General features: G+C 40.4%; 2 long non-coding RNA genes across 2 annotated transcripts in view; one reads left to right on the top strand and one right to left on the bottom strand.

Moving 5' to 3' along the window:
- LOC135284100 (uncharacterized) overlaps positions 1-25867 on the bottom strand; it is a 42413-nt gene that overhangs the window by 5735 nt on the left and 10811 nt on the right. The window contains exon 5 of the long non-coding RNA XR_010349610.1: positions 1333-11789. This is a non-coding gene — a long non-coding RNA (uncharacterized LOC135284100). The remainder of the gene's footprint in view (positions 1-1332; positions 11790-25867) is intronic.
- LOC135284133 (uncharacterized) lies at positions 11140-14344 on the top strand. Its single transcript, XR_010349623.1, has 3 exons — positions 11140-11178; positions 13711-13786; positions 14143-14344. It is a non-coding gene; the product is annotated as an uncharacterized LOC135284133 (long non-coding RNA).

Below are 25867 nucleotides of genomic sequence, written 5' to 3'. Positions count from 1 at the left end.
TTAACCAGATGTAGCAAGTGTGACCTTGACTGCACTGAGGTACTCCACAGGGGCTGTGAGACAGTGCTGAATGTCCACACTGCTTGTGCCATTTTTTTGCTCAGCACAGGCAGACCAGGAGTCTGGAACTCTCTGCTATTCTGTCTACAGGTTTAGATATTAGAAGAGTTATATCACTTCCCTCTTCCCCTCTGTGTACTGGCCTGTCCTTCATTTCTCATCAACACTCTTTATGAGTTGTGTTCAATAACACTCCCAGATGGTTTTTAAAAACATGCTGGTTTAACATTTCTTCAAAAAAATAACAGATTCCCATCAGACATAATTTTACAGTCTTATACAAATGTTGAATTCCCCTCCTTATTCCTATTGACCTTGGCTTTACTTAAATCCTGTGGTTGTGCATTAGTGCTTCTGCATAATATAAGATCATTTCCCTTTAGCAAGATTTACACTGCAGTGCTTTAAAAATGACTAAGTATCTCCTTGTTCTTGCAGGAAAGCCAATAAGGTGTCTTTTACCTGACTGTCCATTCTTATTTGTTTCCAACTTAAACAGTCCTGTGATTATTTGCTCTTTGGTGTAGTGCTTTGCATAGCCCATGAAGTTAATCTGCAGATTAGAGCAGTCAGGAAAGAGAGGGCGAAAATTGACAGGAGAAAGCCAAGTATGGAGGAGCTGAATACAGGAAGGGCTATGAATGTCCACTGAAATTCTTTCTCAGTATGTTCTTTTGACATAAAGTTTGTTTCTGGGTGTCAGTGCATGCATGTCCTCCAATGTGAGTGGCAGGTAGCCTTTGGTGAGTGCGACAGGGAAGCAAAAGAAAGAAAATCGGGGACAATCCAGAAAGTTTTGAAAACAAAAAGAGAGGTGAGGAGGATCTGTTGGCCTGTCTGATGCAGAAGGATCTAAGGATCTGATTAACAGTTGCAAAGGGACTCCAGACAAATAAAGGTGGGAACAGACCAACACTGTATGTTGTTTTGCCTATCAGAAGTGAGCATGAAACTTAGACAGAAGTGTGACTTGTCACCTTGTCTTGCTGGCTGACCACAATGTTCATGGAATGTTATGAATGATGGGTTCACATTTAACTTTTCTCTTGATTTTTGAGGTTGGGTTGGGTTTTTTTTCTTCTCATTTTCTTGGGGCACTAGGCACTACTGCACTGTCCACTCAGGCAAAGTGCACTTATATCAGCATCTCCGCAAGTACAGGACCAGCATGGAATTTTCCATTTTGTTAGAAAGTGTGTATTTGTCAAAAGCAACTCATTTCAGTGAATGCATGCATGCCAGCTTTATTGAGAAGAATTTTGAAGTGTCTACCTGGAATTTCCAGTGAAAACAGGCTGCTCAGTTTCCATAACTGTTTGTAAAGGCACATAGGGTGTGAGAGATCTGAAGTCAAGTCCTTGGCTCCTGGAAATATACCACTGCTGGTATAAAACAAAATAGGAGAGACTGAGAGAGTGTTACCCAAAGAAAGGCAATAACGTGGTGTGAAGAATTGCGGAAGAACAATCTTCAAGTCCATGGACTGAATACAGAATACATACCTCACTCAAGTCTGACACATTTTATGTATATTTCTTAGTGCTCCAAGGTGTTGAATTATGGTAATCAATTTCAGTAAAGAACATGAAAAAATGTCAATACACCATATAATTCTGGATTAACTGACCTCCATGGGCATGAACTAGCATGAAAAATAATGTCTCAGCTATGCAACCTGATGATATTAACATGTCTTATGTACCTGAATAACCTTCCCCAATATTCCTTGATGGTGCTCACCATACACTACCACTTTGGGATCTCATCTCTTTTATCCAAACGTAGAATCCAAATGAGCAACAAAACAGATTACTGTTGAAATTATTCCTGCCTAAGAAGGCAAGACTTCAGAAAAAGCATATGCTGAGAGCCAAAAGATGCATTTGTGATTACAAAGCTTTTATGTCAGCCTTGATGTTACTAACAGAGTCTTTTTACTTAGGAATTCCTTAAACTGTTTCACAAAAAATAGGCTTAAACTTAACTGAACTTAAAAGCATGGCTCCCAATTAATAGTGATGTTAATTTAGTTTTTACTGAGATACCCTCAAGAAATGTAACATGGCCTTATTTATTGTGCCCATCTCAGTCTGAGCTATTTGTGTCTGCATGTTTCCCATCTCCCTCCAAGATAAAATCCAGTAAGCTCTTCCAACAACCAAACCATCTAGAGGCCATGATGCTGTCTTTTATGGTTTTACTGTTGAACTCAGCTCCCAGTAAGGTACTGGCTACTGTTGTCAAAGCACCACAGGCCTGAAAATAGACCCAAGATTGTTGAAGAGTCATTTATTCCAATAGCAAACCAGAAGTCTATTAAATCACCCTCACAAACAAATGATAATCAATCTACTCATCATAATAAAATTTTCCTTTAACATGAAGGGTTACACAATGTATTGACTGTATCATATTTTCCACCCCATCATCTCATTAAAATACCTATACCTAAATGCTTGGAGAAGCAAGTGCATCCTGCAGCCAATCATTAGGCCGAAGGTAGGCATCAAAATTTATTTTCCAAGAAGATTTAAATAAATGACTTGGAGCCTTTTGGAATTTCTTACTTTCACTCATTTGTCTTGTTCTCCCTTTGCCACTTCTGGTTATCTCATCTACTTTGGCTCTTTGAAAGAAAAGAATTGCTACAGCAAGAAGGAAACCAATAAAACCATTTTCTGAGATTGCTGACAGCTCTGTGACTCCTGTGCACCTGGAAAAAAATCAAGGTATCAGCATATTTCTTTGTCCTCTTGATAGTCAGAAGTGGTGAGTACAGTCTATACAGACTATGCCAGTCACTCCTGCATGAAGGTCTGATGGCAAAGTCATGGTTTGGGCCATTCTGCAAAATAAATCTCCTTTCCGCCAGGAAGAAAGCATATATCTATCTCTCAATCTCATATAATGCCCAAACCTTCTCTTTGAAATGATACAGAAAGTGCATCTCTCTGGGAACACCTGGATCAAACTGGAATTAAGAGTTGATTCTGGCACCAGAACACAATTTCTCCCACTCTATGGCTCCCATGAGCAATGAAACTCTAATTCAGACTTGATAAATTTAAATGTTTTATCAGAAATATAATGGAGATTAAAAAAAAGGTTTTCTTATTGACACATCAAACTCACCTATTACTAAGAATCATTTTGCAAGACTGAATGATATTACTCAAAGTTGCATCCCCCCAAACATGGCTAAATGTCCTCTTTCATTGTATGTCCTGAAGTACTACCCCCTTTTTCCCCTTGGGCAGGTGTCTGGAGCACGTCCTGGCCCCATACAGACATGGTCTCCGGCAGTGGTGGCCTCTAAGCCATGTCCCAGCCTCAGCTGGGCACGTACCAGCTGGCCCTGACTGTCCCCATTCTAGGAACATGAAACACAGGGAACAACCATTTACTGGTGTCCAAGCCCTATGGATTTCCCAAGCAGCCTGAGGGTACTCTGTATTTCTGGTGCCTTGGCTAGATTACAGAAGGCCTTTTGCCTTCCCCTACACATTTCCATTCACGCCTCCCACCCACACACCCTTGTGTCGTCCTCCCTGTGACCCAGGGGTGTCCCTGCAGTGTCAGTCCTCAAGCTCCCCACATCTCACCATCCCCACAGCTTTCACTTCTCCCTCTCACACGTTAGTTGACAACCAAATCCTTAGGCTCCACAATCTGAATAAACTAATCTCAGTTTCTGGTAATAGTGGTGAATGAGGTGAACTAACACAAGTTTCCCTCCCAGTTCTATCTTTCCATGATATTTATCTCTCAGCTGCCTCCTCTCTCCTGCTGTCCCTTTCCCTTCACCAGAGAGAAGGATGCCCTCTGCACCACCTCTGCAGACCCTGCTCAGCCTTGCAGACTCTCCTGGAAGCTGCACGAGGATGAGTGGCCAAGCACCACCGAAGCAAACAGCCTTTTGAACGTTCATTTCTCGATTGATCCACAATAGCCCCAGGCGTGCAGGGAGCAGCCTGCTGGGTGGGGCTGCCCCAGACCAGGGCTGCCCTGCTCATGGCAGCCCTCGCCCAGCACAGCAGCTCTCTGTCCCAGCAGGGCCATCTCAGGGGGGTGCCTGGAGTGTGAACATGCGATCTGGGTGAGCACAGGCACAGCCTGAATGGACATTTGGGCTGGGCAGCCAAAATCATCCCTTTCTGCTGAGCAGTGGCTAAGGAAGCACTGGACTCTTTGTGGAAAAGCTCACCTCTGCAAATTTGCAGGCCAAAATTAAATTGTTGCCCCTACCTACAGCTGTGAAAGCTCTTTTGTTTCCTGTGTTTTACAAGGGACTGGACAATTGCTATTTGGGTCAAAATTTAATCCCAGTGTTGCAACAATGGACCATATAATGACCTGAAGGTGTTGTGGACTTGTTTTTTTCTGTAGCAAGATGGACAGAGAATAGTGATTTTTTCCTGGAGGTTCTCAAAGGAAAAATCAGATTTTGTTAAAAATGCCATAGAGAATGATTACTTCTTTCTCATTTTATTGCTCCAGTCTGCAATGACAAAATACATGAAACCCAGCCACATATCTAGTCATATAAAAGCAACTAAAAGCGCATTACAAATAATATATGATTCACCACAGTGCAATATAGTTTATAATACAATTTTAATAATCAAAAAAAAAAAAGGAATTTCGCTGCCTATGAGATTTTCCTAACTTGTGTGCAACAGCCACTGGATTAGTTTTCATCCAGCCTTATTTCCATGAGGCTGACACAAAACAATATTATGGTAATTCTGGAAGGAAGCAAGACTTAAAGAGTATGTGTAAACTGAGTACAATAAACTAAAGAAAAGTAAATTTAAAATAAAAAGTAATATTAAAAGAATAAGAAGGCCTGACTGTAAATCAGAGATTTAGTAATTTTTGTATATTAAAATGTCTGCCATAGCCCAGGAAAATTAAAATCTAAAAGTGGTGGAAAGTGTTCATTTTTTTGCCATCTGGCAAGTCTGGGGTCCAAAGATAATTCTAGACTTTATTAAAGTCAATGGTCTGGCTGGATCATCGTCCAGGTACAACAGAACAGCCTGGGCAAAAAACACCAGAAATGAATCAAACCAGTTACTGATCCATAAATAAATAAAAATCCATGAGTTATTGGAGAAATGCTTTAGAAATTAGAATCTCTGAAATGCTTAATGTTTTCTTTGAACCAAGCAGTAAATTGAGACAACTCACTAATTGACACGTCTATGCTGCTCATTTCCCATGCTGGAAAAAAAATCATGAATAGGCACAATTTCATGGCTATGGGCCCACGACTGCATTTCAGCAATGTCACACACGTCCTGCTGGTTGCAAAGACCTGTACAAACTGGCTTTGAAAGTTAGGAAAGGCATGGCAGGAACAATGGTTCCGTGAGATGGACAGACAGCACAAGCATGTTTGAGTGGATTTAATGCCCAGCTCTATGCACTGTCAGCCCAGCTGTGTGCACCACTAGAAATGTTGCTGGTGATAGCAAAGTGGGAGGTGTTATTGAGTCACTTCAGAGACAAGATGCCTTGAAGAGGGATCTAGATACATTGGAGATTTGAGCTATCATTAACAGGATAAAATTCGGACTCTGCACTTAGGATGAAGTAATGCCAAGCACAAGAATAAACTGGGAGAGGAGTGCCTTCCTCAGGAAAGGAAGAGGGAGGTGATCATCTTTTCTCCCTAGTATCCAGTGATAGATCATGTGGAAAGAGTTCAAAGCTGCACCAGGGGATGTTTAGACTGGACATTAGAAAGTACTTCTTTACCGAGAGGTGTTTAAACACTGAATTAGGCTTCTTAGAGAGATGGTCAATGCCCCAAGCCTCTGAGTATTTAAGAAGCATTTTGACAATGTCATTAATAATAGGATTTAACTTGGTCAGTGCTGAATTGTTCAGGCAGTTGGACTAAATGATTCTTGCAGATCCCTTCTCTCTGTACTATAGTATTGAAATCTATTCTATTCTATTCTATTCTATTCTATTCTATTCTATTTACTCTTTTCTATTCCATTTTATTCTACAGTCTGGTGAACTGGTGGGATGGATGAACGTGCTGTGTGCTCTACCAGCAGTGTGCAACTCCTCAGCTTGGACATTATCTGGATGCAGTGATTAAATATTAAACATGAAGGTGCTGCAAATTTTTTTCACTCTCTCCTTGGCAACCCAGCTTCTGCCACCCAGCCCTCCTGTTATCATACAATGACTTTGGGGGACAGCTGCTGGTGTAAACTGTGAGACAGGCTGTCATAGCAATCAGCTGAAAGCCAGGTGCTTGGTGTAAAGGGGGAAACCTGAAATACAGACACGCTAAAATTGGAGAGATGGTGAAAAATAACAGCAAAAGGGAAGACCTCCACAGAAACCAATAACTTACCATTGCTGAAGATGGATCAATAGTCACTATAACCTCTAAAAACATCTCAACATGTTTCTTCAGGCTACAGCTGGATCCAGCAAAGCTGTCAGCATCTGCATGAGTGATGCAGCTGGAGCAAGGCCACGTGGGTGCCAAGCTGGGCTGAACCAGTACGGGTAGGTGGGGTGACATTTCTGGCTGTCTGGCATGAAGGCGCCATTTCATTCTTTGCGCCAAGGCCCATGCCAACCATGCTGCAAGGCTACCCAGAAAATTATGTTTTGAAACAAGAACAGAGCCTGCTTAATCCTCGTTAATGCAAAGCCTCTGTTAAAAATGATGTGCACATTTTTAAGAGTTTGTTTCAAGCTGGCTAAACCATGGAAAGGGGACATTTTTTATTACCACTTCTCTTTAAATGGATTAATTTCCATTCCTCCTGAAGTGAACCTTAGGGAGTGAGGAAGAATCACTTCCTAAGAGCTAATGGGGAAGGCGTTGCCTATATAACACCACCAAAAATATTCAGTTACTCTTTCCCCACAAAGCCACTGAGTAATTTAAAAAAAATAAAACATCAGAAAACAGGATCGTTTGCTTCTCTGTAATTTAGAAGCATAAAAGGGAACTGATGCTGTAATTACAGGCTGAAAACCCAAACGCCTCATTTTTTAAAGTTTTTTCAGTGGATTTTTTTAAAATTGGCATTAGCTTCTCCAAAGCAGGGAGAAAACCTCCAGTCAAGGGCTTTGTTAAAATTTCAATTGACTCAGGAAAGGTGCTGGAGGGGACCCTGGCAGAGCAGAGGAGCTTAGTGTGCCACAAGGCAGAGCTCCAAGCGAAGGCTAGGATTTGCTACAGACAGAATTAAGTGAAGAAGAGATTTACCATGTTGATGGTATTTTCCATCATACCAGATAAGTATTCTCACTTCACAGATCAGACATTTGAGGCACAGAAATAATAGAATTGATTTTAAAAAATGCTGTTGAAGAGATTAAAAAAAAGCTAAGCTAATACACTTTCTGTGTTTTTCTTAAACCTACTAATCCTTTGGGTTCTGATGTAGTTACTGTACATACAGCGTAGATAGCTATATATGTGTAGCATAGATATATATGTGTGCATACACAGTATAGCTCAAAATTAGTTAATTCTAGTATTCTAGTAATCTTAGTATTCTCAAAATTAGCTAACTTAAACTCAAATTGGCAGGGCCATCACAGCCTTTTGAAAGATCTATTGCTATATTTTCAAACAAATGAAACAAAACCTAGAGGGAAAGACAGATTTGCAGTGAATCTTTTCAGGGAAGCAAAATTGGACAACATAGCTTCAAGATTATTATGTCTTTTCCGATGAAGTTCCCTGTTCTGAGGTAAGAGAAACCCACCTCTTGTACCTCCGTGCCCTTTCTCAGTAATTCAAGCTGATGTTGGTAATTTTCTGTTAGAAGGTCAAAAGAGATGGTCTCCTCCCTCGGCCCAGGAACACACTGTCTCTTGCTTATGCCAGAACACTTTTTTAGGCAAGGCTTCTGACATTCTCATTTCCTTTCCTGTTTTGTTTTGCAGGGATTTTAAGTTCTTGGCTTCCAAGTGCTCTTTTGCCTTTGTTTATTGCCATTTAGATTTTAGTTGTTTTTGTTAAGATGCTTCAGGCGTGGATGCCTGTAAATTAAAATGCATTATTATAATAAAGCTGCGTCACTGCTGAAAGCCAGACTGGCCAACATAGACCCCTAAACAGAGGGCTAAGTGAGAAGTTGGATGGTATTGACCTGTACAACATGCAAGACAGCAGAATGTACCTAATCTGGGAGGTGGAAAATATGGAGAGGGAATGTACAAAGTGGTGTTCATGTAAGCTTCTGGTGCCCTGTAAAGTTAATCTTTGAAAACTGGGATGACCATGAAAACCTTTAAGACTGTCATAGGAAACTGAAATGAATTATATGCTTATAAAACTGTGGTTGTTCTAAACTGTTGGGATTAAATACTAAAACAGGCAGCATACTTTGACTCCCATCTCAGATGAGCCAACCAACTTGAGACAGCAGCAACTGTGCAGTACCACAATTACAGGGAGAGGTTGCTTATTGCAGCAGCCATCTATGAAATGATGAGTTCAATGATCAAATAAAACAGCCTGCTCTATTTTTCAAGCTTCTCTTTGAATATTCGAATAAAAAGTTTTCACTTCAGTGTTTAAAAAAAAAATACCCCAGGTGGTTGTGCTTGTCATTTCACTGCTGTGTTTAACCCAACTCATGGACAAACATTCAAAAACTTAGCAGTTCTCATTGTAAGTGTGAAAACACTAGATAGGAACCATCCTGCACAAGAAGGAAATTGTGTCATAATTTTAGAACCTAAAAAGTAATTCTTACATGCCGAAGTTGTCCGTGAAGTAAAGAAAATGCCTCAGAAGACTTTCAGAACAAAATTCTTCTTTCTAATGCAGATGTGCAAGGAAGACCTCCATCCAAGGAGTCTTCAATAACTTGCTTCTCTCCATTTTTTGTACAGGGAATGTTGTTCCCTAATATATATTAGATTCCAAACTTTAGCCACTAGTTAGTTGCCTAAGTTAGGTGACCTGAATTCAACTTATGAATGCTTTTCATGTACACTTTTGTTCTGGGGTGCCTCCCATATGGAGACCTAAAGGTGTTTCTATACATAAAGATGCACCACACTACTATGAAGAAAGCAAGTATTTCCATTTCCCCTTAAGAAAATTGACCCCTAGAAAAGGGACAAAATTACTTAGGTTAGATATGCAATGCATAATTACAAACTCAAGTGCAATCTTGTCCTTTAATTTTCAGGACTGCAAAGGAATAAAACCCAAACCTGTAGTCAAATGATGTCTGCAAAAGACTTAGAACAAATAGTATCCCAAGCTCACAGCAAATTTACTGAGAAAATACCTCCTAGAGCCTAAGTTCTAGAACCCACAACCTCTCATATTAATGTGTGTTTTTAATTTGTAGCTTATTAGTCCTGTTCACGTTCCCCTATTTTAAGTAAAAATCTATGAACCACCAGTAATTTCGGCCATCTGGTTGCCCTTAGATCTGAAATGTTTTCTTACCATTCTTGGCTGGTTTGATTTTTTAGCCTTTTCCATTTGAAAAATTATGGGTCCTGGTTTTTGTTTGGTTTAGTTTTGTTTGTAAAATATCTGATGATCTAACAAACAGAAAACCTTAAAAAATGTTCCTTGGAAAGAAATTCTAAAAGTCATTTCTGATTTGCCATAGGTTTTCCCCCTTGATAGAAACATTTTTTTTAGCCAATAGGAATCAATGCAGCAGATATTAGAGGCTAATCTAAAACCATATGATAATGACACTGAATTCCTGCTACTTTAATGGAAAGTCCTACTTTAAGTTTTGCTAACCCAGAAACAGGCAGCACTACATACTTCTTTAAATGCCATAGTTGTTAAATTTCTGCATTAAGTTCCCTTTCTTCCTATTTAGCTGTGAAAAGGTTCTCTGGCCTTTATGCATACATGAATGCCTTGCATTGCTATCCAGAGAGTATGACAGTAAACATCTCTTTCTGTTGAGAAGGGAAAAGCTGGGCATCAGTCCTTCACTTCAGGTTTTAATTATAAAAGCAACTGTATGGTATTATTAAAAATATATTAAAACCAACTGAAAAATAACAGTAGCTTCTGCAAAGGAAATGAGGCTGATTTTACTGCTGCTCCTTCTGTTAAGTGCAGCTCTCAGCTGTTCCCCTCTAGGTTTCTGTCAGAACCTGGCCATAAGTCCAACTTGAAGGGCCTGTCCTGGTTGCTATAAACACTGACACAAGACTGGTCAGCTTGCTATCTCACTCCCTCCCTCACTGCACAGGAATCTGAAATGTGCAGTAGATTCTGCACTTCAACAACTCCTCCTCTCTGGACCACTGCTCTGAGTGGGTCCTACTAGAAGCTGGAAGTCCTAGATCTCTCTGATCATGGCTCTGATCTGGTTAAACACACACAAAATTAATCAGGGTTCCACTTTTTATAAATATTTTGGGGTAAGATAATTTGGACCGCATTAACTGAATCATCTGCCACGGTATTTTCCCCTTCTACTGAACTACAATTCAGTTATTCATACATGTTAATTAATAATCCTTCAAGAGCCAAAGCATTAGTACATAATTTATTCCTTGCTGCCAGGAAAATTATACAAGAGACTTTGTATTCATTGCTCTGTTGCCAGTAGAACTGTACTCAAAACACAGAAAATCAGGGAGAGACAGACTGCCCATTCTGTAAAAGCATTGAAGGCATACATCAGACTTTGCTTATCGTGTCCTTGAACAAAAATACACAGCCTTGATGGTCAAATGGGAGCCTTCAACAAACAAAGCTCAATAAACGGCCAATTCATTTGGGAAAAAACCAAGTCCTTCCCAGGGCACTTTTCTTTCTTATCTGATATTGGAACTTTTTAACAGGTTCCTTTAACCACAAGCCTCATTAATGAGGACTACTCAGCAATGGCTACATCACAGCTTTGAGATAAAGTCTCCTGCTGTGATTTAAAGAGGGCAAATACATCCCTCCTGCAAAGATAAACAAAGTGAAGCTTTCCCAGCAGTTTCTGTTCCAGTCTGGTGGAGAGGACATAACTCAGTGCCTATGACACTGCTCTTCTGCTGCAACCACTTCTGTGACACAGCACTGAGCTGAGCGTGCAGCATCCAGGGTGGTCAGGCTTGCCTTCATACACAGGCCATGGAGCTAACATTTAGGTCAGTTCCTTTAATTGTTCATAGCTAAACATTCTCCAATAGTGGTTGGCTGTTTTCTTACATCAGTCTAAAGGACCTGTTTATTTTTTGTACATTTCTTCTCCCCATGTGTCACTGCAAAATTAATCAAATGGAAAACTTGCGTAAACATTTATTAAAATGTTCATTCTCATTCAGCAAAGCTATCTATTTATCAAATTAGTCTGTTTTCTCATGTGAAATGATCTTATCTGTCCACATGAGGAACTCCAAGAGATAATGAAACATAATTAATGTAGAAGTTGATGAATTAATGATATAAAATTCTTGCCTGTTGGTGAAGAATGGCTCATCTCCATCCTAGGATGTTTATTTCTCCCTCTGTCCCCAGATAAGGGACAAAGATAGTATTTGTTTTGAGAAGGTTTTACATCTATGTCCAAGTGACGACTTGACTATATAAATATAAGGGTCATTCCTCAAGAAAACAGTTTCTCCTACAAGACTGTGTACTATTTGGAAAGCACCCAAGTAAGATCTTCTTAAAACCGTCTGGTTTTCTGGTGGTTTTGTCCTCAAACAAAACAGATGTGCTCAGGTTTTGCTGCCCTCCTCCACTGCAGGCACAAGTACTGTGGTAGGGAAAAAAAAAAAAAAATCTGGTAACCAAGCCTTTGATATAGAAAAACCACATGGAGTTGAGTCATAAACTGTGGACACAAGACAACTAATTATGGGTTGTGTTAGGCATGAGGAACAGGTTAACTGCTACATAATTACAATTGAGATGTCTGTAGACACAGTCAAGGAAACCCAGTTAATAGAAAGAAGTAAATGAAAATGCATTGGTACCTATGAAGGAAAACAAGTCCTGTCTGTTTTCTTTAGCTTCTTCAGTGATTTTAGATGTTCTCAATGCTTTATTTCTGCTTCAACATTATACTTATGAAGCCTAAACAGAGGTTTATATTTCACATTCTTGTTTTTTTCATGTGAATGGCAGGGAAGGAGTTAGCAAAGATTTTTTTAATAAGTGCCCAGCACTGCCAGTTGAATGAAACTCCAGAGATGAGTGACACAATACAAACTGGGAATCTGTGGAATGGAAACTCCTGTGAAATAGATCAGCAAGTGGTGAAAAGGAGATGGGTGGTCGTACCAAAACTGTTGGTAGTCAAAATGCTGTGGGTAAAGGAGGGGCACAGGGAGAAGGATGCATTGCAGGATGCCATGGACAGCAGAGCCTGTGGCTGCCTTGGGCCTTCCTGCCTCAGCAGCCCTGCCAGACCGAGGCAGAGCTGTCTGCTCCGAGGCCACCCCTTGTGGAGAAAAACCTTCTTCTGACAACATCAAAGGAGCGATGAAAGTGAGGTGAGCATCCAGACAGGCTGCTTCCCCGAGGTTTCCCTGAAGGCCTGACTCAGAGCAGTTTGAAGGTTTCCCCATTTCCTCCTAGCTTGGTGGAAACTTTTATCCTGGTTCCTTGAACTCGCCCTCTGAAAGTACACACCATTTCTGAGTATTCACCTATATATAGCTTCCTTCTGCAACGGCACCTCACCATCACAGGCTGTTTCCTGTTGACACCAGCTAAATGTGGCATTGAAGTCTGAGCTGAGGGGTCTCTACCTGAGTGAGTAGGCAGGCAGCCAAATGGACATCCAGTGTGCTTGGCCTTTCTGCAGTGTCACAACTTGCGCAGTGGAGTTGCAATCAAACACTGTGGCTCTCTGGGTTTCTCTGTTTGCCACAACGTTTACACTTTTGGTACCACTGCGGGGATGCCGTGGGTAAGCCTGGGTGGTACTGTGCATGACAGCAGCACACGGTATCCCTCTGCCACATCAGGCATTTCCTTCCAGCTCTGTGGCTGGGAATGTACTCTTGTGCAAGAGACCCAGGTGTGATCCTGGTCTTTCTAGCACTTGTCCTGGTTTTTGATCTGCAGCTGTAAAGACACAGATCTCCTCTTCAGATAATCAAGGACAATGTCACCATGTCCTTGAGCTTTTCCATAACATTTTTTGGTATTTTCTGGGTCCTAAATATACAGAAGAAGGTTTTTCTGTTTGAAGTACATTGACAGCAATGTATTTACACAAGTTAATCATGTGGGAAATTTCCAATGTGTACAAATCATTTAGCATCTCACCAACCTCCGTAGTTTTTATTACTGAAAACAACTTAGTCATCTGCAGACTTTAATTAGCTGGCTGCCTGCCTCCTCCTGCAGGTCATCCATGCCTGAGATACCCCCAGTCCCAGAAACAATACATGGCTTTATACCATGATTCATTTCTTTTCTAAGCCAAGGAACGGAACAGGCTTGTTCCACTGTTAACCATTCCAAGCTTTTGCCACGGGTTTCTTGCCCTAAGGTTACTTATACTACGACATTTGTACTGTGAATATTTGGAGTGTCTATTAAAAAATTATGAGGGGTCTTTTTTGAACACTAATGTAAATTGTATTTTCCAGATCAACTTTTCTGCAGCTTGCCTTCAGGCTGTACTATTCCAGTTGCTGACAAACTGCTGTTTTTCCCTTCACCAGATTTGTGATTTAGAAAGACAGAAGCACTTCTGATTCCCCTCCATGTGAAGAAACGTCTTGTTTCAAGAAGTCAGGAGTGAGTTATGAGCCTGTAGAGTTTTGCAGCTGCTGTGTATTAGAAATAACAACTAATTACAAAACTACAAAGCAAAACATAATTACTAAGGAAGAGTATTTAAATGTCACTATAGTTTATTTTGACAGATGAGCCTGTCTTGAAAATAAGGGATTTCCCAGAGGAGAAAGAAAGATTCTCAGGTTATTTTTTGATCTAAAGGCAATTTCTATACTTTTCTTTTTATCACCTCCTTTAAAAGGAACCATGATGCAGTGAGACACAGGGTTAAGGGTGGAATGAACATTAAAGGCTCTTGTCACTGTAACAAGCCACTGGAAACCTATGAATTTTTTTGCTGTTTCTTCTGGCAATAGTGTGATATGATTGAAAGCAAATTTGGGCCCTGATGGATGACAACTGTAGCTCCAAGAGAAAAAACAGAGATGATTTCAGAAAGCCTTTCTATAACATCAAGCAAGGACTACATACATCAAAGTTCAGGGGTCCACTTGCAAGTATTCTGACTAAGAGGAAAAAAAAAAGGTAAAAAAAAAGAAAACAAGAAAGCCAGCACTGTGCAGTACCTGGGAGATGTTAGTCATGCTGGCTACTTGTTGTACATGAAAGTGAAGGCAACAACTTCGCTCTGGTGATGTCTGCAGTCATTTCTATAGCTGAAGTACGTGCTTTTTCATGTGTCTATCTGATGCTGGCTGGGTAAGTTATTCAAGTTTTTGTGAAATGCAGGTGATCACTCCCAGCTGTGTGCTGTGCCCCTAACTTCAATGCTTTTCTGGGAAGTGATACTGAAATGACATTCAACCATAAACACACAGCTTTTATTTAATTATTTTAGGGATCTGAAGTTGTTTATAGGCCATTCCATGTCTTGGTTAAACTAGTACGTTTAACACTACGTTAGTGTTGCAACACGTTGCAACACTAAAGTTAACTGATTGAAATAACCATCCTTAAACACCCACCAAAACTGATCTGTCACTCCTAGATTTATGCCATAGAGCAGCTCTCCCAAGACAGTTCACAGAAGTAAAGCTGGTAATTTCATATATGTTTCATAAATCCTCTCATATATGTTGCTCAAGTTTAGTAAGAATATTTCTGACACTCTCTAAGCACTGTCCTTCCCTCTCTCTCCCTTTCTTTTTTTTTTTTTAAACTTTCAAGTTTCTTTCCTTTTACAGTCTTATTTTGGTTGCAGGCACCCATTTCCTTCATGTTCAATTTAGGTACGGGCCACTTTCCCAGAACTAAAATGAAGGCATGAGTAAGGAAAATGGCATGCAGAATGTGAGCACTGGTGAGAAGTAGACGCTCTCCATTACTACAAGTGAAGCCTTTATTATCACCATGACAAGCCAATTTAGATTTACCATTAAGGCAGCTTTATTTTGGCATAGGAGAAAATAATCAGTCAGTTCTTAAATTGAGTTTCAACTTTATAGACTAACACAGGGAGTAAAAATTGCCTCTTCATTTGGGCAAGACATGGAAGGACCATTAATCTGGGTAGTACAGGTTTTTCATAGAGCATTGCTTAACTTTTAGGCCTTCTCCAAAACATCTGGAAATTTGTGGGATTGACTTCAGCACTGTTTTTAGCATCGACAAAAATGTGTCATTTTACTTGCATGGAGCCACATCACATGATATTCACCTCTGCTGCCTCGATGAGTTCATCACCTGGACCCCAAAGCCAGAGCGGCAGAGAAGCAGCACCCATATTTCTTACTACTGCACAGAGCACAGAGAACCTGGCATGTTTTAAAAGTACCATTGGTTCTGCATCCCACAAGTATCTTCCTCTGGCGATTTTTTTTTCTCTGTGGGATGTTATTTTTCTTGCCATTAACCATATCACTGGGTCCAACATGTGCCTGATGGCCATTTCTGTGAAGTGCAGTAGAGGCAAATGTTGGAATTATATCAATTAAACTATACTGCAATTTTTAAGGAAGCTGAGAAGTGTGTGCATGCAAGCGCTTAGAGGCTGAACTGCTTTTTCATCCCATCATGGAGTAATGTGTATCCCATTGAAATTCAATTACAAGGAGTGAGCATACATTAAAAAAACCTAAAAGAAAACCTAATTTTTTTCCATGCCCATTTGCTTATTTACTAAAACAAATGAGTAAAACTATCATCAGGAAAACACTGTTACATGGCCATTGCCCAAAGTGTATTCTTACCACTGGATCATAATTCCCTTTCTTTCCATTCCTTAAAAGTTCATTCAGTTCTAACTTCTACAGTAATGTTTATCTAGGGTACCTAATTATATAGTGCAACCTGCATCTGGAGTGCTGGTTCAAGGTTATTATAGTTCTCCACAGACATAACAAAAATATTATTTTAAACTTATCCATTGAGGAAAAATGGCTGCATTTTACCACTGATAGGAGCATATGAATGTAAAATAAAATCATTGGTACTTTAGAAAGATAACAGTGTTGTCTATTCAGATTAACTTTCTCCATGACACTTGCTGTCACAGAAGTATCTCCTTTTCATTTCTGCTGCAGACATAAGATCTGTCAAACTAAGCTTAAAATAAATAAATTAGATGTATAAAATGATGGATTACACTGATAGGCAAATAAGAAAGGTGAATTTTTTGAATGCTTGTCAGTACATATTCCTTGTTGGGTAGATTTGATAAGATTAATGAAATATGAATAACGGAGTAGAATAATAATTTGATAGTTTCTCAGTACTCAGTATCTGAAAAAGAAGCTTCTACTTGATCTATATCATACTGATTATATGCAGAACACCATTGCTTTTACTACAAAGAAGAAAACTTTCTTTGGCAACAGCAGAAGGAAAGTGGGTAGATAAAACAAACTCTTTAATTCATATGTCCTTACTCATAGGTTTCCCGTCAAGCATGGTTTCTGCTTTATTTAGAATCAATACTAAGTAAGGAAAGGATAAATATATAAATCGCAAAACTCTTTCTGTGGGTGTATTGGTAGCCAAAGTAAATTGCCTGAGGTTTGGAGAGACCATGGGCTTGTTCTGTATTTGCTCTAAAATTCACAAGTGATGAAAAAATATTTTGCTTCAATCCCTAGAATGAGGGCCACGAGCCCTGCTGGAGCACGGGCCATGTTTACAACATGCAGCATTCCCGACAGCATGCTCACTCCCATAGCATTCATGGCCTCTGTGGAAAGGGTCAGGTCTCACACACAGCCAAAATGGGAAGTCACGAGCCTTTGGCTGGAGCCCAGTTATGACTTCTGCCATGCCAAGCATGTGCAAGGCAGGAACACTATAGGACCATCTCCTAACGGGTTTAGAGTGTGGAAGTCTGATCTTGCTACCTCAGGTAGCAATTCAAGTGCAAAGGTAAAAATAGTCCTGTAAAGTCAGCAATGACATCAGATAAGGAATGTGATTAAAATTCTTTTACTGACAGTGGACTGAATTAATTGTACTCATACCAGCCCACTGACCCTGCCGAAAAAAAAATCACTGCTACCAGGCAAGTCACTTCTATTTTGTCCATGTCAGTGCCCTTATGTGAAATGGATGCAGTAAAACACCCAGGTGATGATGTGATAGAGTTGTGAAAGTTTGTATTTTTGGCATGTCCTAAGAACTCCAGAAAATAGTTAAGCAAGAAATACAGAAACTCTGATTTTTTAAATAATGCTTCAGGTAAGGCAGTCTTCAGATAATGAAGTCAGTTGGGAGAAATCACAAGTTTATTAAAGGTATGATTTAATGCTACTTGAAAGCTCCTGGGGCTTTATATGTGTGCCAATATTTTTCATTCCTCTCAATGATCAGAAAGAGCTTTCACTTTTATTTGGGTAAAAATAGTATCAATATTAAAATAAGTTTGGGAACATGGGAATTGATACTTCAGGGTATTTGAAGTAAAATAAGTTTAAAAAATGAGGAAGTATGAAATACATGTGTATGGCGTAGGTACTTCTCCGTTCCTTTAAAATCAGGCATGTTCACTCAACTATTCAGATAGACAAGTCAGGTCAAGTCACTGCAGAAAACTCCTTCACCATTCATAAAAGGTTTTAACATGTGAGAGGTTAAATATCACTTCAAAACATCTGAGTGTAGCCACCTAACTGGTTGCTTAGTAAAAATTGTCACAAATGAATCAATATCCTAAAGAATTATTGCCTGCATTATGTTAATGTGCTGTTTGATCTCCTTCCTTCCTTCCTTCCTTCCTTCCTTCCTTCCTTCCTTCCTTCCTTCCTTCCTTCCTTCCTTCCTTCCTTCCTTCCTTCCTTCCTTCCTTCCTTCCTTCCTTCCTTCCTTCCTTCCTTCCTTCCTTCCTTCCTTCCTTCCTTCCTTCCTTCCTTCCTTCCTTCCTTCCTTCCTTCCTTCCTTCCTTCCTTCCTTCCTTCCTTCCTTCCTTCCTTCCTTCCTTCCTTCCTTCCTTCCTTCCTTCCTTCCTTCCTTCCTTCCTTCCTTCCTTCCTTCCTCCCTCCCTCCCTCCCTCCCTCCCTCCCTCCCTCCCTCCCTCCCTCCCTCCCTCCCTCCCTCCCTCCCTCCCTTCCTCCCTCCCTTCCTCCCTTCCTCCCTTCCTCCCTTCCTCCCTCCCTTCCTCCCTTCCTCCCTTCCTCCCTTCCTCCCTTCCTCCCCTCCTCCCTTCCTCCCTCCCTTCCTCCCTCCCTTCCTTCCTTCCTCCCTTCCTCCCCTCCTCCCTTCCTCCCCTCCTCCCTTCCTTCCTCCCTTCCTCCCTTCCTCCCTTCCTCCCTTCCTCCCTCCCTTCCTCCCTTCCTCCCTTCCTCCCTTCCTCCCTCCCTCCATAAATGGCAGGAAAATTATCTGAGCGCTCTGGATGACCATGAGGCTTTACTAGGTCAGCTCCAAAGGCAATTAAATTTCTTTGAGGAATTTTCAAATTTTGGATAAAATTAGCTGGATGCCAACCCACATGTTCAGATGTGGGACAGATGAAAATTACTGTCACAGGAGATGTGGAAGGTCAAACGACGAGACAATGCACTCCTTGCACTGGTGTCCAACAATGACAAAAAGGAAGGAAGTGGCAACATAAAGGGGATTATCTGGGATTACAGGCTGCCAGCACTGGTGAAATGTTTTTGTTGCATATCTATCCATAACTATAAAAATAGTTCAATTTTCATAAAGTTGGTCTTTATGCATGTAGAAAATGTTCAAATAAACATATTTCTGGAATCATTTGGTTTTAGGGGAACTAACACTGATTTCACAGAATAATTTATTTAGAAGAAAAAATGCTGGTATAAGAATGGAGATGACATGAAAGCAGTATTAGGGGTAGCTGGGACAGAGAAGTGAGTGGCTCAGATCTTGGATGACATATGTTCAAGAATTTGATTGCAAGATGTTGGAAGAAGGTTACAAAAAATCTCAGCCAAGATATCTTATGGAACCAACACAAGAAAAAAAGTCATCATTCTAGAGTAGAAATTCTGAAAGATGGTCACATTTCCAATCTTGTTTTCATTGTTTATTTCAACCTTTAGAAATATACTAAGAAAAGTATTTGCCCCCTACACTACAGCCCACTGTACACAGAATTGGGCAAATAATAAGTATGATGATGTTTAGTCTAAAATAATACTAACAGTGGTGTCTTTTTTGACATTTAAGACCACCCTTGCCAACCCCTTAAAAGCCCCTTGGGTCATAGGAACAAAAAAGAAAGAGAAAAGCAGAAAGAGCTTGCAGCAGCAAGATTGGCACGCAAAGGGAAGGTGGTGGCATGGGTCTCTTCAAGCCTGGGACACAGTAAGTGGATTTCTTGGAGCTGAGGAAGAGCCTTATTAGAAATGCCAGTAAAGGAAAGAAATTTTACAGCCCAGACACAGCTCATGGACATAGGCCAGACTGGAGCAGATAGGATGCAGGAGCTAGGGACGAATTTTTGAGTGCAAAGGGATATGTGAAAGAAAACATTTCAGGCTGTTAGTCAAGAAAAGGTGGGAGAATTTCACCCCTGCCAAATAAATCATAGGAGACCTTGCAGTGAGATCATTATTTACCTACAGGGTGTGGTAGGACCTCAACCAGGCCGGGTGCTTTCAGCCTGGGGCTCCATCCACAGGAAGACTGCCACAAAGTCGAGTGGTGAAAGCAATCAAGCTGAGGCCAGACAAGTTCAAATTTGATAAAATTGCTTAAATCCAGAGATACCCCATGTTTTTTTCCAGACTTTCAACAAAGGTATTGCAGAGGTGATTGTGAGAACTGGCAAACTGCTGCCATGACATGAAACTCTTGCTGAGCCCAAGTAAAAGGAAAATAGCAATTAAATTTTTTTAAAATTCTTTCTTCCACTCACAGTACAGAAATCAGTGAAAGCTGAAGTAATCAACCCAATGCAGTACAATATCAAGAGTTCCTCTTAGTCTGAGAGAAAGCTCTACAATTCATATACTACATAGCCATCAGTATTTTTTAAATTACAAGGAAAATGCTGTTTCATATAAGATTTGCACATAAGATAAATGTTCACATGACAGCAAAATATTCCCAGCTACAATAGGAAGGCTAAAAATAATTGCTTATGTCTGAGCACCCAGAGTTCTTCCAGGACTTCCTGCCATGCCATCAGAGTGCAAGAGATGTGATTTTTTTTTTTTTTGAGTGTTGCACTTCGGTGTCTGTCTGTCAGGTTTTAGAGTGCATTCCTTTATTGTCCTTTTCACACTTACAGTCAAAAGCTCCTGAAGACCATCACTGAACTCCAGTGAGAACAAAGCAAAAAGAAAAGGAGGAAAGAGATGAAACACCAGCTTTTTGTTTTCTGTGTTTTTCTATTTCAAATAATATCGAAATATGTGAGAATTATTTGTTCCAAAGAAGTAATGTAAATTATTAACTTTGTTCTACTTCAAGCTAGGGAACAACAGGATTACTGTGGAAAATTTGTCCCAGTTCTTTGTTTTTTCTTGAGTTCCACTAGCAAAAAATAAAAACATATTGGAATTTGTTTTTTCAATTTCAAATGCTTGAGAAGTTTTCACTCAGAAAACACAACACAAACCATAAAGCATGTGGGTACACTGGCAACCTGTTTGGGTTTTAATGAGCATTGTGTATATTTTTACTGGGGAGAAAGAAGTTCCTGTGTATTTTTTTCCAATATACCATGGCTTTAGTGGGATTCAAATGCAAAATGAAACCATTGTGTTAACCAAGAGGATACCAAGATGATAGTGTTCTTCGGTTGTTCCCAGCACTAATACCCACTTGAAAGCAGTTAGGAGACCTTATTTCCTTTTCGGGGGGTTTATTTTAGCATTTGAAATATGGTAGATAGCATAATTGGATTTTAAATATCTGATCCAAATTTATTTCAGGGGACTGAGTCAAAACAAATACAAATTCAAGTTTGTGTAGTGCATCTAAAAACTGGCAGCACACACATTTCAGGGCCTCACCAATTACAGTACTTCACTTATTTCTGAAATAGTTGGCTGCATATTATTTCTATCTGAAACCTGGTCCCACACTTTCAGGCTTAGTTGCGGGTTCGTAAGTGTTTGTTCTATTATTCAATCATATTATAAAATGAACCACATTTTCCAATAGCTACTTCATGTTCCCTCTTTAATTTTTAATTGCGGCGTTTCTTCAAACATCAGTTCTCCCGCAGGATTTCGGTTTTGGACCACTTTTGCAAGCCACTAAAAATGATGAATTCTTGAAGTTTGCAATCTGAGCTCTCTTTAAGTCCACATACCAAATTCTTATCCAAAACCATGTCAGAGAAGCCAGAGCCAACCATACCACTTCCTAGGTCTGAGTTGCATAACAAATAGGTCTGAACCTTCCCAAAAAATAACATAGGCCCCCTGGCCTACTGCATTTTTAACAAACGGAGAGTTATCTCAATATCCACAGTGCATTGTCTTGCACCATGTAAAGATGAGCCTTTTGTCCATTGTATCCATTGTCTGGTTTTTACTCTTGTATTTTAAATAATTTGATTTCCTGTGATCTGATGACCTTATTTGTCCCTCAAATACAGAAAAAAAAGATGTTGTGATGACTGACAGGATAGTTTTCATCAGCTAAACCACCTTTTAATCTTTGTTTTAATTTGTGAGTGTCCAAAACCACCCAGATGCTTCTCCTTCCATACCCATATGCAGTCTTAAGGACCCTCCTCTGCCCTGTGTTGCAACCTCTAAGACATCCCACACTCTCTCAGAGAAGTATATGGGTCTTTCAATGTGGTCCTAGAGAATTCACAGAAATACCTCAGGCTAGTAATTCAGCTTTCTGAGGAAAAAGACAGATCATTATTACAAAGTCCACCTGTGAAGAGAACAATCAATCATCATTTTCTGATGGAATAAAAAAAATGCTGGTGAGGATGAGGTTGCTGCCATATGACTTATGGTGGCTGGGATCCAAGCAATCACCACATCTCAAGCAGGTCAAAAAGTACAGGCACCTCAGCTACACCTCCTATCACCATTCTGATTGTAGCTTCTTGTTGCACCACCAAAAATGTCAAATTTTAATTTTTCTTCTATGTTGTAAATCACTTTGAGTAGAATTAGTTCTTTTACCCAACTTCTCCTGAAAGGTTTTCATTCCGGGACCAAGGTAATGAGTTTGTCATGGGTTGCATTTGAAAATTGACTCCAGGCTAAGATGCAAAGCCAGCCTCACGTGCTGCTGGAGATGCAGCAGGCAGATCACAGAATCACAGGATAAACTAGGCTGGAAAAAAACCTTTGAGATCATCAAGTCCAACCTATGACCTGACATCTCATCAATTAAACCATGGCACTGAGTGCCATGTCCAGTAATTTTTTTAAACAGGTCCAGGGACAGTGACTCCATCTCCCTGGACAGATGATTCCAGTGCCCAATCAGTCTTTCAGTGAAATTTTTTTTTCCTGATATAAGACGCTGCAGCCTCTTCCAGTTGCCACCAACCACTGTTGGTCAAGGGCCCTGTAACCCACTGAGCAGCATGTGGAAGCATGTAGGGAGCACTGAGGTGGTGGCAGTGCTGCCCATCTCCAGTGGCTTTGAGCCTACTGTTCTGCACATTTCTGCCAGGCTCCTGCCATTATCCCTGCTGTGGCATGCATGGAGCCCATGTTTTGGTGATATCCCCTGCATCTAGCCTGGGGAATACTTGTGAACACTTAAAGAAGAGAAACTGGGGACATTTGCTGAAGCTGTAACTTGGTCCATATGGCAAAGCAAAAGCAAGCTCAGTTTTTGCTGAGCAAACTGAGTTTGCAGTTCATCTTTCTATACAGCACTTGAAAGCCTTAGTCTGCATATCCACCACTTTCCTACATTACAGTTATAGACTTCTTAAATTTCCCTTCTGTCACACAGTTGCTCACAAAGCTTACCTCCCTATAACACAGATCACTCCTGCCTCTTTTAGGCCAGGAATCCTCAGATCTTTCAGGAAGGTCAGTCAGAGCAGGATGACTGTGTGTTTTGCTTTCACATCCAGTAAGAGGCCAGATGCATTTCTTCCTACACTATAATGAAGAATCTGGTATCTTTGCTAATGGAAAAGCCTGGGCTAAATCCCTTCCTTCCCCATTCAAAAATATCTCTTTTGGTATCTGTAGTCCATAAAGAGCAGGTAAATAAATGTGTCTATAAGACATGAATGAAACATCTCAGAATATTAAAAAATTCTGTGTCCATTAATCTCAGCAACAAAAAGATCCATTTGCATGTCCTGCTCCCTCAGACAGGAATCTGTAGAGTCCCTTGGCTTGGGAGGGTCATGTGAAAAGTTTGTAAATGGAAGAAGTACAAAGGAAGAGCGAGAAAATTGCTGAATATAGAGAAACACAGTTAAGGGTGGACCTACCCTCTGGTTCAGCAGTTAATTCATAAGCTTTTAATACATAGCTCCATTCAAGCCTCAGCAGTGTTCACAATCTTCAGTATTATTTATGACTCCTCATCAGAAGAGTATTACAGTAACCTCCTTTTGGGTGGCCAAAATGTTGATGATTGTTACAGTTGATGATTGATGCCAGGCTTGCATCTGGCAGAAAAAGTCATATGTGCCTTGACACGACCATAAAAATTATTTCTGGACTGAGTTGCTCCTGGAGAGTCCAGGTATGCAGCTGGAATATGCTGAATGCTGTATTTCACCATGCTACAAGAGTCAGATATGCTTTCTCAAGGAGGAGTGCTGGTATAAATTCTGACAACTCTTCTGGCTGCCTTTCCTATTCAATTTCTCCTATCTGGCATGAGATGTGAGATCTCAGCCAAGGCTTAAGCTCCCAAAGTGGTTTATCACTCATCATCCATGTCAGAAACGACAGTGATGTAGGAACTGAAAGTCATCAGTGAATTGGATACACCAAAGTCAACATCCCTTCATAATCTTTCATATAAATGTCTTCACACAAAAACTAAGCCAGAAACAATGGGATATGTTAATTGGGGAATACTAATTATATAGGTCCCAGTTAATCTCCTCTCCCAGATGAAAGACTGGAGCTGCAGACCATTATCACAGGTACTTTCCTAAGATTTCCTTATGTTTACAGATAGTCACAGTAATTCTATGTGAGCTTCCAAACACAGGCACAATGCCACACACGATAATGGACATATAAACTTGTGCTTAGTGAGATTGTTCTGCCATGGAGTGCATCAGACACAGCATCTGGGCTGTGTCCAGCTGGGTAAGGGAGGGATTGTCCTGCTTTGCTCTTCACTGGGACAGCCTCACCTTGTGTCCTGGGTGCAGTTTTGTGCACCACATTATTAAAAAGACATTAAAGTATTGGAGAGCATCCTGAGAAGGACCACAAGGGTGGTGAAGGGTCTTGAGGGGAAGCCTCATCAGGGGCAGCTGAGGTCACTTTGTTCAGCCTGGAGGAGACTGAGAGGAGACCTCACTGTGATCTTCAACATCCTCATCAGGTGAAGGTCCAGTACTGATGCCTTCACTCTCATGACCAGTGACAGGACCCAAGGGAATGGCATGAAGTTATATCACAGGGAGGTTTAAGTTAGATATTAGGAGAAGTTTTTTCATCCAGAGTGGCTGAGCACTGAAACAGGCTCCCCAGGGAAGTGGTCACAGCATTGAGCCTGCCAGATTTCAAGACGTGAATTCTTCAGGTGTTCTGTGCAGGACCAGGAGCTGAACTCAATGATCCTAATGGGTCCCTTCCAACTTAGAATACTCTATGATTCCTTGATTATTCTCTTTTTCATTATCTACAAAGTTCCTTATGATTTCTATGTACATATCTATATCTGGTTGAAAATGTAGAAAATGAAAGCAGAAAAGGGAATTCCAAGTATAACCATTCTGCAAGCAGCTACACAGAACCACATTAAATTAAAATTACAGTTGGTATCTGTAATTTTGATGCTTCTTAGCCTCTAATAAGCTGTCTTGCAGCAAGATTTTTTTATATGAAGACGGGGGAATGTTGTTTGCAATTTTTAAGGTTCTTTTAAAAGCCAGCAAAATCCTCTCCTCTATTCCTGTATGTGGAATCTTATTGATAGCATGGACCATTGGCAGGGCTAACATTTCTACACAGAGAATGTAAGACTGGACAGTCACCGTCTGAGTGGGACAGAAGGGACTTTCTAAGGGAGCACGAGAGGCAGTCTGAAAGTGAATTTCACAGATACTTTTTACATGAAGACAGAGCAAGTCAGCAATTAGGTGTAATTTCAAGTCTTTATGGTCACAGATCACGTGCACCAATTTACAAGGCTTTCCTTTCTTGTTTTTCTTTTCTCCCTTGACACATTCGTGACCTTTTTTGCTTTATTCCCTGTAATCCTTTCTTATCACAAAGCTTTTCTTATCAAAAGCTTCTTTTTCCTGTCTGTCTGCATGGGAAGTCCCATACTCAAACATTATTCAGCATAACACTAAACTTTCTGTTCTCATCCACAGTCTCCCGTTTCTCCTTTTTATTCCAATTTCATTATTCTTTTCTTCTGTGTACGTGATCCTGGCTCTACAACTAGCCTCACCAAATTAGTTCTGGATCTAGTGAATCTGGTATCCACCCACTTTTTTCATCACCTAGGGTTCTTGTTTCAATCTTTCCTTTCCTCCAACCAGTTCTCACAAAC

This window comes from Passer domesticus, chromosome 1 (genome assembly GCF_036417665.1).
Source record: "Passer domesticus isolate bPasDom1 chromosome 1, bPasDom1.hap1, whole genome shotgun sequence".
Classification (NCBI taxonomy): Eukaryota; Metazoa; Chordata; class Aves; order Passeriformes; family Passeridae; genus Passer; species Passer domesticus.
The sequence above is the reverse complement of the archived record's forward strand: the minus strand, read 5'-3'. Positions and strand labels throughout refer to the sequence as shown.